This window comes from Rhamphochromis longiceps, linkage group LG6, assembly GCF_057381845.1.
Source record: "Rhamphochromis longiceps isolate RC_006_pf linkage group LG6, R_longiceps_female_GT1.1, whole genome shotgun sequence".
In the NCBI taxonomy this organism is placed as follows: Eukaryota; Metazoa; Chordata; class Actinopteri; order Cichliformes; family Cichlidae; genus Rhamphochromis; species Rhamphochromis longiceps.
In genome coordinates this window covers 14,571,454-14,580,441 of record NC_140562.1, presented here as the reverse complement: position 1 = coordinate 14,580,441, position 8,988 = coordinate 14,571,454, and positions in this window count along the sequence as shown.

The window sequence follows — 8,988 nt, the reverse complement described above, 5'->3', positions numbered from 1 at the left end:
AAACCACCAGGAGGCAGCATGGGCCTTGTCATGTCACCCTCGCTCTCAGTATGACATCCGTTTCATATCAGTACAGGCACCGATTAAACAGGTTTAAAAGCACATCACAAACACGAGGTTGCAGGTTTATCATTTGTAATAATAATAACAAAAGGCTGTCAGTTTTCTTTAGTTATCTTCATTTTTCTGTTTTTTTTTTAAGAATTCTTAGAAAATTGCAAAGCCAAACAAGTTAATGGAACCAGTTTCATGTCAACGGGTCAGATATTTCTCGCCTCTTTCTAAATTAACTTTTACTGCTTGAACACAACAGAAGCTGCTTAATTTCTGTTGTTCAAATCATACACTTAAAAAGAAAGAAATGCAGATTTCCTGACCATGCATTCTAAGCTGCTGCGGGGTTTATTTTACTCTTTTATATCGCAACAAATAAGACACATATTTCTTGCAGAGGACAAACAAAATGTCCTTTTCATTACCAAGCGGAAACTAGCGTGACTGCAACTCTTTGTGTAGCTGTAGCTATCTAAGGGTTTTGGGGCCTCAGTTTAACCTCCTAGGACCCGAACTCTTCCACAGCATGCATTTTTAATTTCTCTTTGATATTTGGGCATATTGGGGCCCGATGAATGTAAAAACAAAGAATTACCAGATTATTGTTTTCTTTTACCTTATTTTTGTTTTTAAGAAAAATAAGAGCCACATATGAGGATATTCGTTTAAATTTTTGATAGAACAGTAGCAGTATAATGTCCTCGTAAGTGGATATCAGGCTCTTGTAGAGCAAAATTGAATATTTTGGTCTAAATAACCCAAAATGTGATGTCCACATATGTGGACGCCAGGTCCTAGGAGGTTAAATAATAAAAGAAATAGCCATAACTGCCTCCACATCAGCTACAGTATTCAGAATGTGCAGAATCCTCACAAACTTACAGCTTTCCAAAGAGGCCATTGTAGATCCAAAGTACACTGGTGAACACAATGCACAGCATTTGATTTATTTTCCATTTTTCAGATTTTAAGACACACACACACAAATCTTCTGGTCTCAAACTCGTTTTGTATACAAAACAAAGCTCTGAAACACAAGAACAATTTCTCTGCCACAGTTAAAATATCCATTTAAAGGAGTGAAGAGGAGAAGGAAAAAAAATACAATAACAGCAGAAAAGAGCAGGGAAATTGACTTCGAGCTTTCTTGTTTGTTTTTTTTTTGGCTTTTTTAAAAGTCTGTTAGTGTGAAAATACAAAACTGTGTAATCTTCCTCTCTCTAAAAGCAGCATCTGTTCCTGTTGTTATGTGTGAAAATGTTTGTTGATTCCTCCCTCAAACCGTGATAAAATGTTCCATCACTACGCCGCTGTGTGTCTGAATCAATCATGTCTCTGCTTAACTTTGGAACATGTTTATCTTTCGTGATGTGTGGAGGGGAGGGGGGAAAATTTGCCTTTAAGTCGACTCGGCGAGGTTACAGCTGTAACACGGGAGACTTTGAGGTGGCTCATTTACATAACACAGTGGGCCCTCGCGTACTTATTCACGCAGACTTTTTACACAGTTTAGTGAATTTCGGCGAGGCTCGACTCTGCTCTGACATAATGTGACTGAACCATTCACGGCCCCTATCTCTTTAATCCATGTTAAAGTCACATAAAGTCGACGTTAGCGTACATTCAGCCTGTTGGTACTGTTGTGTCACACTCTTTTGTACATTTTTCCTCACTTTTTTGTTAAGATTAAAGAGAAGCTGTGTTTATAATTTGACACACTGTGGACATGCTACTATTTCTCTTAAGTGCTCTGTGACTTAACTCGCTATTGCTCGTGGTGAAGATGTGATTCTGCTTTCAGCTCAACTCAACTTGTCAACATTTTCTTCTACCATGTGTGCATTGTCTTATTTAAAACCCAAGAAGCCTCAGTTTTGGGAGTTGAACTCTCTTAAGTATTATTTGACGCAGCCCTAAAGGACAACTTTCAGCACTGAAAATCCAAACAAATTTAGAAGGAGCTAAAGCTACAAAAGGGAGCCAGTCTCCATTGACTCCAGTGTGAAATTGCTCACCTTGATAGCGTTAAAAAGCATATCTACAACTTGGTACAAAATCGTCTTGGCCTGTGTTAACATATTGCTGACACCTAATCGCTAAACATGCAACGTGAAATTTTCCACCATTTTGAATATGTGAAGGCCCAATTACAAAAACCTGGAGACTTGTCTGCGACCATCGACCAACAACCGGATACTAGAGAAAAAATGTGTATTCCTTGACCATTAAGTGAAAATTTTGTTACGATTACTTTGGTTGCAAGCAGGTTGCTGTGGTCACAGCAATTAGCCCTGAGCATGCCATCTACTCCTTGAGTGGCATTGTGTGAAAAGTGGAACGAAAACTGGAAAAAGATTTTTTTGCCTTCAAAGTAAATGTTGCACCTTTTGCTGTGGCAGTGAGGCACAACTTTTACTTTAAAGTTGAATGTTCTCCATTTCTAGTATGTTGCAGTGTTTTTTTTTAAGTTTTAATACCACTTTGTGGTTAATTAACAAATGTTTGCAGATACTTGCTAATTAAGTATCAATGTCTTCCATGCAAACTACACGTGACCACATCAATCTGATACTGCAATCATGAGGAATTTTTTTGGTTCAAGAAGACTCATTGCAACTGATTTTACGTAAAGACAGCTAGCTTGCTAACAAGCTAGTTAGCATTAGCTAACAAATTGACACTTAACATTCTTCTGCATAAATTAACTTCTGGCTCCTAAAATGCAACATGGTGGGGGCCAAAACATTACCACTGAAGCTTTGATGTATGGAGTTTAAAACCAGTGGATAACGTCCTGGTTACTATGTCTCTTTTATTGATTACTGTCTATCATAGCACAGCTAAGATGTATCTTCATGATAACCTAACCAATTGTGAGTTAAAACACAATACGCCATTATTTTTTTTTCTTTGATAAACTCTAACACATGATCTATGTATATACAATATATATAAAAATATATGATTTCTTTTGCTCTCCAAAAACCAATATGGCGTAGGCCCCCACAGCTGTATTGTTCAGATCTTACTCTGCTAACGAATCTGCCTTTCTTTCAGCGGGTGTGAATCGATCTGCCCTACAATTGCTTTTGTGAGATCTTAAGATGTGTAATTTCCTCTGTGTATTTATTTTGGTGAACTTCACAAGATTTTTTTTTTAAAAAAGCGGGAGGTCATAAAGCAGACCACACGAGGAACTTAGGGGTGCTCGACCTCACCCTGCTTGCAGTGAAAAAAAAATGCTGTAGATATTTAGATGCTTGGATACGTTTCTTTGTTTTCACACACAGCAGCGCAATATGTTCCGCTCTGGCAAAACGGTGAGAATAAGGTGTAAAAGTGACGACAGATTTAAGAGCGAGACAGATTCTAGCATGTAGGAAGAAGCTGATGTGAATGGAATCTGTAGCAAAATGATTTTTTAGAACTGGTGTGAGGCGTATAAATATAAAGCAGAGCCAAGCGGTTGTGAGTGAACCGTTGCTTCTGATTTGTTTTTGTCATTTCCTTTGTTTTTGTCTGATTCGCCGTCTTCATGTTTCGACAAAGAGCTTATTCTTAGTATAATTGTGTCTTTGTGACAACACTGCTGGAAAAGTGATCATAACCTAGGGACCCCCCCCCCCCCCCCCCCAAGAACCTCTGGATGTCGCCCGTGGAAACCCTTTGCATGTGGTCTCCAACACAAACAGGCGCACATGTACAGTAAAAACTTGCACACAAACTTGGTGGTGATGGTGACAGGAGGGAAAATCATTTCGGGGTTTGGGTTTAGGTCTCCCTCTTTGTGTTTCTCCAAGTGTCTGTGAAAAACCAGCAGGGTAATGATCAGTGTGTGAGTGTTGTGTGTACACATCAGCTCTTCCACGGATGGATACTTATGTTTCTGTGAATGAGTAATGCGAAAGACAGAGAGGATATGTGCTCAATGAATCACAAACACCATCTATCAGGGTAAATATTTCCACTCACATTTTCAAGCTCTTTGAAAGCTCAAATATTGGTCTGATAACTTGTGTCTCTTAAATTTGAAAGGAGACGTTTTCTTTTCCTTAATTAATTTTTGGCTTTTGACTTAATGTGGCAGCCACAAATTGTCAAACCATTTTATTAATGGAGCACACAGTCTTGCATGAACACAATCCGACTCTATATAGATACACCACATTACATTCGTTTAGTTATCGCTTAATTACGCAATTCCAAAAGCTTCGGACCCACATAGCTTTTTAACATGGGACACATGAGATCATAGAGAATCATGAAGACATGTTTTAACATGCTGCACCTCTCATCAGCATCTGGTTAAAGGTTAGGCCTGAGAATGGCACATGGCAATGTGGGATTCACACATCTTTCAGTGGTCAAATAACTGCGGCAGCATGTCCTGTCAACCTCTATCAAACCTTGGTAAAAAACAAACAAAAAATAAACTTGTGGTGAGATACCAGTAAAGATCTTTAGATGATTATGCTGTTGATGACAACCGTTTGTCCTGCAACAACACTGGCTGGAAGTCCTTTGATTTTCTTAGCGATTGTTACTTGAATTGATTTCAGTTAGCAAAGATTTTAAAAGTTTTAAAAGGCCCAACTTTGACTTTGAAGGCAAATGGTCTCAGTTTCCTATTAACATTGTACCTTTTACAGTTTTGCAACTAATTGGTGAGTAGTTGCTGACTGATTGCAGACAAGTTGGCAACTATGAGCAACAGCGCCAAAATGCTAGTGAACAAAACAAATGGAAAGAGGTTTTAAGTGCAGAACCATATACCTATTCACAACCTGTTTCACCTAGCAACAGCAACCTCCCACAACTACTTGCCAAGTGGTTGCAGAACACATATTTTTCCCTAGCAACCAGTAGTTACCATGGTGAAACCACTGCTGGCTATGACCTATCCCTAGGCGTGTGCTACAGGGGTTTAAGTCCTATAAATTATACCACATTCATGTCATGTATATTGTGAGGTTTACTGAAGAAGAGCAGTACTTGAAAAACTCACCAACCATCACATAAGACTGTTACAGTATTGAAATTAGACTTTTTGGGGTAATTTTCACACCTATAGTTAATTTACCCTGGTCCAAATCAGTTGAGGAGTCTTTAAACTTGCAGCTTTTTCCTATGGTTTGGTTTGTTTGTCTCACAGCAAAAAACTGAATTCTAAGCGAACCAAAATGTGTCACTACAAACCACATGAGAATGTTCAGTCTCCTATTTGGCCAGATGTGTCTGGGGCGAGAGCAACAAAAGTAAATACAGGAAAGAGGTGCTGCGTTCTGCACGAGTGGAAAACATGGAGATTTTTCATTCATTTCATGGCTAGGCTAATAAACTTTGCACATCTGTGGTACCTTCAACATCCTAGAATACAAAGTATACCTGGCTACAGGAAGTTTGTTTTAGCTCACAGTTGCAAGATACATCTGGCAGTTGGTGCAGATCAAGGTCGGATCACGTACACCATAAAATTTATTTAGAACCACACCTAGACCGCCTCCGTCAAAGCAGTCCAGATTGTGGTTGCTTTGGTCCATTCCAGGCTGTGATTACTGTGTTCACACCTGCACAAACAAACCACAACGAGGGAAAACTAACCAGAGTTCAATTTAAATGAACTAAATGGTGCAGGTATAAAAATACCCTTAGTGCAATGAAAAGTGATTGCATACTAGGACATATTCCTTAAAGAAACGTGTATCATCCCAAAAGGGAGAAGCAACAAGACAAGAAGATTGTAGCTGCCACTGAGGATGAGAGATCATGATTTTCTTAGCTGTCACATAATGAATGTGACATTAAAAGAACAGTGTCATGATTGTGTGAAGGATCATGACTAGCTGAGGCACGTATGTGTAACAGCAGTTGAGTGAGTTTAATTGATCTGGACCAAGTGAAAGAAAGATACCATGCTGGTGGTCTGCAGCTAGCAGAACAGAGGATAGTCCAGATGAAACAGCATGACTTCAGCTCTCTCAGGGTGCGTTTTCTACTAGAAAAGCTGCAGTTCTGGAACAGGATTTGTTTGGGAACCCTTGCGTGAGGGTGCTGCCTCACCAACCTCACCACATTTCCACCAACTTGGAGTTTTCTTCTTTCTTTTTTCCACAGGGAATATGGGTCAGGAAAAAACACAAGAGCTTCAATTTTTTTTTTAAAGAGAGCACACATTAGATTCAGACTAAAGAACCACCATAAAATACACAAATAAAATAAAAAATGACACCAAGGGAAATTTAGACATGTGAGCAGGAGGTTTTATGCAATAAAGAAGTGATTTCCAAGGGAGTGTTAGGAGATTTTTGGGAGACTGAAATTAGATTTCACTTGTGAAATATCCGAAAATCGCATTTGAGTATATTGTGTCAATATGTCGCTTATGACATGTCCAAAAATCCATGTGTATTTATGAATTTCCCCCCTTTTACTGTAGTGCTCATGTATGATAGATATATCAAATGCGCTGTTTGAAAAACATGGCATGATTAAAATAATTACAGAGGTCCAAAAAACAAACCAAAGGACCCAGCGTGGCCCAAAAGACCACTTAATATGATTCTTTACCTTCTAAATATAGGCAGTTCGGTTAAGTAAACTGGCAATGTATGCCAAGTGTGGTGTATGTGTGAGTGCAGAGTTATTGTTAATTGAGCTGAACTGAGATCAGCAGCAGCGAAGGCTTAATGCTGAAAATGAGAGAAGCACTCGAGTGGCTATCGGTATCATAAAGGAACAAAAGTGAAGGAGGAGAGGGAGGGAGGAAGGATGAAAGGAGATGATTTGCGGCGTTAATCCAAATTGAATTACGCTGATAACATCTCTTTCTTCTGCCTTTATTTTGTGTATTATTTCCCCCATTTCATTTCAAACACCCACTTTACACCTTTTTGTTGCACTTAAGAGTTCCTCGAGACAATATGAGACACAGTTTGTCTTTAGTTAGAATGACAACATCTGCCCGGCCGCTCGCAACAAATTTCCTTAAAATCACACAGCTAGTAATGAACAAACAGCAATCAGTAGGTATTTATTAGTCCCTCTTTCCACTCATTTTCTCTCACCCACTCTCTGTTAATAGTGTAAATTAGCATATAAATGAGAGATAGCACGTGATAGAAACCGCCCTCCTTCAATCGGTCCATTGGGACTTATGATTATCTCTTTCTCCTCGTTTTTTTCATCTCTCTTTATTACTCTTTTCTTCCCCTCTGTCTGCCTTTTTTGTCCCCCACGACTACATTCACTGAGATTCATTTTAGTCTTTTCTTCTGTTCCTATTCAAAGGACGCCTTTTGCTTTTATTAACCCGTGCAGTTTAAAGTGAGTCACTCGTTCTGTTTGCGATTATTTGTTTACCTGGATGTGTGTTCTGCCTGCCACTGTGTGCGGTTAGTTTAAGTGCACCTAATTGCTCCTGACTAATTAGTAGATGAGTTGAGGCATTTGGGAGATAGAGAGCACACAAACACGCACGCAAATGTGTATGCACGCATACACAAACACATGCATTTATAGCACCTCTTCGTTCGTGTCCTAAGTGTTCATCTGTTGTTCCTTTCCTCCCTTGGCTTTGTGTCCCCAGACAGTTGAAGGCTGGCGATACGCAGCAGGAGGTGTTAATGATGTGAGGGCTCTGTGTTCTCTGCTGGGAGCGATCTGTTGTGTGTTAGCTGCTGTCTGTCACCACACGAATGGAAAAACATCTTCATAGTTCATATGTGTGTGTATGTGTGAGCGAGTGTCTGCTTTTCCACTTTTCAGTTGCTCTGCATATTAAAAATCATGAATCTCCCGCCTGCCCTCGCTGCCAAACAACACTTGAACAACTTCGTCTGCGCACGAGCAAGCGCACGCGCACGTGGTCGTTAATTTTTAGTTGTGGGGTCTTTGCCATGAGCCACAGTTCCCCTTTTTTTTGTAATTCAGATTTGTTGGTTGCATTTCCAGTTTTGCTGGATGCGTTTGCGCTGTGTTTGTTTTTGCTTTGCTGTGTGGCTGTATGAGGTCACGTTAGCCTCTGTGACAGAGGGAGTATGGCTAACACTGCTGTGGCTAATGTGTCTGTACCTATATGCAGCAATTTTGGACACTGAGAGATAACAGTGCTTTAAAAAAAGAAAAAAAGATAAAGTCAGCATTCGCAGGCTGGATGAGCTGAGTAAGTCACACACTCGTCAGACTGGAGACAGCAGTTTGCGATGTTATGATTGTTTTTTTTTACTCTCTTTTATATTGTTTTAAATTTAATTTTCACTTGCTGTCTATTGCAATAGTAACACTATAGAAAATAGTGGTTGGAGACCGCGGTACAACCAAAGCAATTATGACTGTGTGCAATGGTCATTGAGCTGACAGGGACCGGGCCTGTGAGCACTTGCAGTCAGTTGCTGTTTCAAAAGCAGCTTTGTTGCATCAAGAGTGAAATCAAACGGCAAGAAGATGGAGACAGTTTGGGGTTGAATAGGGTCAAGTTGGCAAATGCATGCAATCTGTTTGTGATAAAACAGTGCAGTAAACTGACAAAGATCCCAAATCTGTTGCAAATTTGTTGCTGTCTACATTCAATTCAATTTTACAAATGCAGAACCAAATCACAACAACATTTGCCTCAATACAGAAGATATACAGAGAAAACCCCAACAATCAGAAGAGACCCTGTCGGCAAACAGTTGGTGACAGTAGGAAGGAAAAACTCCCTTTTAAGAGGAAGAAACCTCCGAAGAGGGGTCAGAGTTCAGCCTGAACCTCAAGGAATCAAAATTCCTTCACAAATAGTGCCTCAGTTGCTTAGCTCAGGCAACTACTTTGTAGACCACTGAAAATACTATTTTAAATTAGTTTATATTACCAATAAAGAATGAAAACAAAATTAGAGGTTATCATTGGTCCACGATAACGCTGCCAAAAATATTTAGGTTACAATGTTTTGGT